Source organism: Vombatus ursinus, unplaced genomic scaffold (genome assembly GCF_900497805.2).
Source record: "Vombatus ursinus unplaced genomic scaffold, bare-nosed wombat genome assembly UNPS02001725.1, whole genome shotgun sequence".
Lineage (NCBI taxonomy): Eukaryota > Metazoa > Chordata > Mammalia > Diprotodontia > Vombatidae > Vombatus > Vombatus ursinus.
Window position 1 is genome coordinate 361 of NW_020941503.1, and position 5701 is coordinate 6061.

The 5701-nt window shown below is 44.1% G+C and overlaps 1 long non-coding RNA gene across 2 annotated transcripts; it reads left to right on the forward strand.

Moving 5' to 3' along the window:
- Positions 1 to 1506: 1506 nt before the first annotated feature.
- On the forward strand, positions 1507 to 5225 carry LOC114048035. Of its 2 annotated transcripts, none has more exons than XR_003569697.1 (3): positions 1507 to 1598; positions 1681 to 1782; positions 5200 to 5225. It is a non-coding gene; the product is annotated as an uncharacterized LOC114048035 (long non-coding RNA). The 2 variants fall into 2 exon arrangements; XR_003569698.1 differs by lacking the exon at positions 5200 to 5225 and adding an exon at positions 3549 to 5117.
- Positions 5226 to 5701: the final 476 nt, after the last annotated feature.

Here is a 5701-nt window from a genome sequence, read left to right on the forward strand (position 1 = left end):
TGGAGGTAACAATCAGGAATTCACCTTAGAGGAAGGCAGATTCTATGGAAGATAGAAGTAAAGAATGTGACTCCTTGACCATCAAACCACCCCAGCCAATGTCAAATAGGCAAAAATACTCATCACAAGAAAGATGAGAAAAGGAGAGAAAGGTGGCCAGCACAGTCATTCAGCACAAGGAAGCATGCCAGGGTGAAAAAGGAGCAAGAACATAAGGTGTGAAAAGGGCATTGGGAGGAGCAGGAGGAAGAAGGGAACAGAAGGAATGGGAGAGACTTTGAGGAGAGGCACAGAGAACAAAAGGCCAGAAGAGAAGTTTCTGCTTACAACAGAACAGTGTGAGAAGATTATGAAGACAAGCTCAAAGAAAATCATAGGCATGAAAGCCCCTTATGCCAGCAGCCAGGGCTTTCAGAGACCTCCCCCATCTTTCCATGGGCTACACTGTTCCAGGATTTCTTCTGGAGCACTATTTTATGATTGTTTGGAGGTGAATATGGAAGAGCTACAGCAATTTACTGCTTATTCCATCATCTTGGCTCCTGGGAATCAACTAGAAACTTTTTAAAGTATAATTTGAATTTTATTGAATTCAATCAAGTAACTTTGTAAAAAAATCAGTGAATAACAATCTTCCAGTTTAATTATTATATGCAATTCAAGTATTACATACACTAATCATTGTGTAACAATTAAATAGAAAGTTTACTCTTGTCCTTTTCTCTGTAAGCTTTACATACATTTTGCTTTTTCTTCTTCTTTTGCATTCAAATATCATGATGGCTTTGTGTATTTATTTGATATTTTTTATTGATATGTGACTGAGTAAGCACTTCAGTAAAACAATATTTTTATTAAAAACAAAATTTTGAAGAAGAGCAGAAGAGTACTAGAAATTAAGTATCTTGGGTCTTAGAATAGCAGAAAATGCACGTAGAAAGATTGTTTTGTTTTGAATATGATATTTTACTAGAATTTGTGTTATTACTATCTGGTGTTTTTGTTTTAGAGCACATTTATACTTTTTTTCCTTTCCTCAACATTTTTTTTTTCATTGCCTGGTTTATGAACTTTGATAACTTGTGTTCTCTTTTTAGCTTTTGCATTTGTTTGTGACCATATACAAATAACTTTGAGAGCCACAGTTTCCCCACTGTATAAAATGAGAGGATTGAAATAGGATATGAAGGTCCTTTTCAGATCTATTATTCTATGGCTCAGTGGATAGGAAGGAAAAGTGATGGGTCATTTTTTCCATGGCATAAATAGCCTATGTGTTAAGGCTATCTTATGTCAGCATATAAATATGTCTGTGGGTCAATGGAGAATGTGTATGAATGTATCATTTAGTGAATATGTGCAACTGAGTGAAACTGTAAATAAATAGTGGTTATCTCTGGGAAAGCACGTGAGGGAAACTGGATAAAAGAAGAGCAATTTATCTGTGAGTGCAAGAATGTGTTATGACTTTGCATGAACATATCTGTGTGTATGTAGTCAAAAAAGGTGCTTTTGTGCAGTTGTGCTTCTGTGTCTATCAGTCCATATGTGAGAATGTGTGTAGTACGGTACATGATGTTGGGGAGGAGGCTGTATATGTGAGTATATATGTATGAAATGTCACTGAGGATGAGTGTGGATGTGTTTGCATCTGAGTAAACCTTTCTTCTTTTCCTACAGAGCTAGATACAGGCTGTTAGAACCATCGAGGAGTTTTCAGAGCCTACACTGAATGTTTTGAATTGCAGAGAGTGAAAGATCTGGAAAAAAAGGGACGGAAAGGTAAAAGAAAACCTTTAGACTCCCCCCCCTTTTTTTCTCCTTTGCGGAGTTGCAACTACTGAACATATTCCCACCCACCCCCAATTTCTCTAGTCCTTTCCGCCCTTCTCCTTCCCTCAAGCTGCTCCAGGCTGAACATGGTGAGGGCTAGGAGGACACCAGAAAGACCAGAAAGGATTTCTCCCCTTTCTTTCCCCTCATTCCCCCTTAAAAAGATGCCAGGAAGCAGCCACCTTAAGAGGACAGTAATCGCCAGGCTGGCAGTCTAGTCCCACCTCTCCTTCTCCTGTTCCTCATCCTCCTCCAGCTCTGGGAGACAGTAAGAGAGAGAGTCTGGCAGGGGTTGGCACGAGCTGTTGCCATGACAAGCATTTTCTGAAGAAAGATCTGCCGTAAAAACCGTCCAGAACTAGGGGGCCACTAACTTCCCAAGACTAACCCTCTGGAAAGAGTAAGGGCCAACGAAACCCACCTCAGCCTCTCTTCCACCCGTTTTCTTCCAGGGCTCCGAAGGACCTTCTCTTTTGGAGGGTCAGAGTAGAGGACCTAGCGTACTCTCACATCCAAACTGGGAAGGCGAGCAAAAAACAAACAAACAAACAAAAACAAACAAACAAACAAACAGAAAACCAAGCATCTTTAGCAATTATTACTATATTAGTAGGACCCGTGGGTAGTCCTCCCCATCCCAACCCTACCCTTCCACTGTATGGAAACCCGCAGGGAGATTCCCGCTTGCAGAAGTCTGTATTATTGCTAGGAGGAGAGGTAGGTTTGTGGAGAATGAATTGACTTGGGGTTTTCAAACTTTGTTACCTTCTTACCTCTTCCCCCGGGACTCTCCCTTCTTATGCTTTGGATGGTTTAGGGTTTTTTCGAGATTATTTTGTTTGGGGTTTGGTGGTGGTGGTGGTGGTGGGAGGGGGAGGTAGCCGTTTGATTTGGGGGTGCAAAGATTTGTCCAATCTTCTTTTCCCAAGCTCAGTTCGTAGGCACCAAATGATTGGTTTGTTTTTCTTCTTATTCCGTTTTAGTTATGGTCAGGGCTAAGGAAGAGGAGGAGGGGGAGATTGAGGGGCTGGGGTAAATGTCTCTGTTCTTGCAGTCTGGAGCTGGTGGGGGCGGATGGGGGGGAGTGGGGAGAGTAAAGCAATTTGGAAAATGGATACATTTGTTCCCCCCACCCCCACCTCTCGCCTTTGGCTCGGCAATGAGACGCAGAATGAAAAACTGTTGCAAAAATAGTTTCCGCGTCTATTCCGTTTCTTGAAATCCCCAAAGAGAGAGATGGAAAAAAATAACCCGGTGACAACTCTTCAGCAGGGAGGAGGAGCCACAGTGGGGACGCAGGAGGTGCGGAAGGCAGTGGAGTGAGGAAGGCAGCTGGGGGAGTTACGGGGTCGGAGGGAGTGTAGCAAATTGAATTTCTTTGGCTTTGCCTAGAAACCTCAGCAGTTCTCTTCTTACAAAACAGTGTCAGAGCCCTTCAGATATTCAAATCTATAATTAGCTGTGGAAAAAGCAGGGAGTTCCCTTGTACCTTTGTGTGTGCTTGTGTGTGTGAGCTTGCGTGGGTGAGTGTGTGAGACTGTATTGTTGAAAACCAACTGTAGGAGTGTATTCGAGGGGTGCAGCCCCACAGTTTTGCTCCCGAATGGAAATGTGGAATGTATGCATATTCTGTTTAAGTTGGAAAGTTTGCGATTTTTCAGGGATAGATACCAAGGTTGACAGGGAGTGAAGCTGGTGACTACTTGTCCATTCAGTTTTAGGTACCAGCATCCTTGTGGAGGGCCCCTGAAGTGAGAGGAACAGTCTCCGGTGCTGCAGTGTTTTCGAAGTCAGACTTGCCCAGGAGCTCAAATTTAAGAATTTTACACGCCCCGCACCCCCACCTCCGACCTCGTTTCTCCCTGTGGAGAAAATCTTTTTGGTAGCTTTCTGGTTCGTCTGTAGAATTCCCGAAGGTCTTCCAGAGGCTCTGATAGAAGTGAATAGTGCGGGCTGTGGTGCTGACCACCGCAACGTCTTAAGAGTGAAAAGTGTACTGGGCAAGGTTGACGTATCTGCCTCCGGTACATAAAGGCAAGACCTACACCAACTTGCGGGCATGGTGCTGGCGGAGAGAGGAGGGGGCAGGTACCAGATGGTAGGATAGGCAGGCTTCTAGATAAACTCAGGCAGGGAGTCTAAGGAGGTGGGAAGCACAAATCCCATTAAAATCCCATTCAGTTACACATCGTCTGGTGTGTAGAAGAGGGACGAAACACTGATCCTCAACCCCTCCCTAATATCCTTCTCCTGCACTGCTTCTATGCCAAATCCAGATCCACTGCCTTTCCCCCTCGCACCACACACACCAGATCATCCCCTGTGTGGAAGGGGAGAATAGTGGGTTGTCTAAGCTGGGCTGAGGAGTCTGGTGTGGGGAGGGGCATTTGGACCTGGAATTTTGGTTAGGAAGGGCATTGAGCACTGACATTGAGGGTGTCAGGAGGGAATCTGTGGTGGGAATAGCGTGGGAGACTGTGCTGCCCACCTTGCAGAGGAGAGATAATACATGGGAGCTAGTTGTGAGGTGTGAGATGCTACGGCTGTGGGAAAGGAGGTTTGGACGGTGAGAGGGGAAGGCATTAGGCACAGACTGAATAATGATGTCATAGCAGGAGAGTCAGAGGTGTGTGTGTGTGTGTGAAGGGAGAGTGCATTAAAGAGAGATGAACTACGGATTAAGGTGCAGGTGAGTATGGGCAGAGGTGATCAGGTGCCTCTACTGATGAGGTTTCTGCTGCAAGCGGAGGAAGGAGACTGAAAAAGTTGCCCCTCCTACTTTTGGTGAAGCTCGGTTTATGTCCTATCTGGGTGTGAGGTAGCTGAGGACCCGAAATTACAATATCATTGAGGAGAGTCCTTAGGATGGATAAAGGGGACTGGAATGTGTATAGGAAGGAACATGAGGATCTTATTCACTGGAAGGGCAGAGGGAGGAAAAGAACCTTCATGTTATGTTATATAAAATGAAAAAGGGGTACTGCATTGGGAGATGGAAGGTCTTCTGGGTTTGAATACTACCTTTGCTACTCTGTGACCTTAGGTAAATTAATGATTCCCTTCTCTGGCCTCAATTTCCTCAACAGCAAAATTAGGAGGTTGGACTAGATGATGCTAAATAAAGGTCCTTTCTGCCTCAGTGATGCTTTATTTCAAGACAAGAAGGGTCATTTGGTTGTTCGATAACCCCTGAATTTGATCTCTGTAGGAAGGAGCACAGGGGTTATGGGAGAGTGTGAAGGAAGGCTTTGCACAGTGCTAGGCACATTGTATTATTCAGTATTTCAGTCACATCTGATTCTTTGTGACCCCATTTGGGGTTTTCTTGGCAAAGATATTATAACAGTTTGCAATTTCCTTCTCCAGCTCTTTTGTAGGTGAGGAAACTGAGGCAAACAGGGACTTATCCTTGGTCACATTCAGTTAGTAAGTATTTGAGGCTGGATTCGAACTCTATCCATTGTGCCACTGAGCTGCCCCTTCTTGGCACATAGTAAGTGCTTAATAAATGCTCTCTGTCTGTCTCTGTCTGTCTGTCTGTCTCTCTCTCTTTCTGTCTGTCTCTGTCTACAGAAAAAAGCATCTTCCTTCTGAGGACAACTGGGGAAACACTGTGTTGTTTTTTACCTCATCAGTATTGCCCAGTGGCCCCAGCTGAAGTGTCAGGGCCAACCCACTCCTATATCCCTCAGGAGCTTTGTCATCAGCTGAAAGAACTGAGGGGTCACAGCTAATCCTGGGAGGAAAGTCAGCCTTTCATGTGAATAATTTGAGAGGCACCATGCAGGAGCTTTAAAAAATAAAAAAGAAATAAATAAAAGAAAAAGAAAAGAAAGAAAATAAGAAGAAAGAAAAAGAAAAGAAAAAA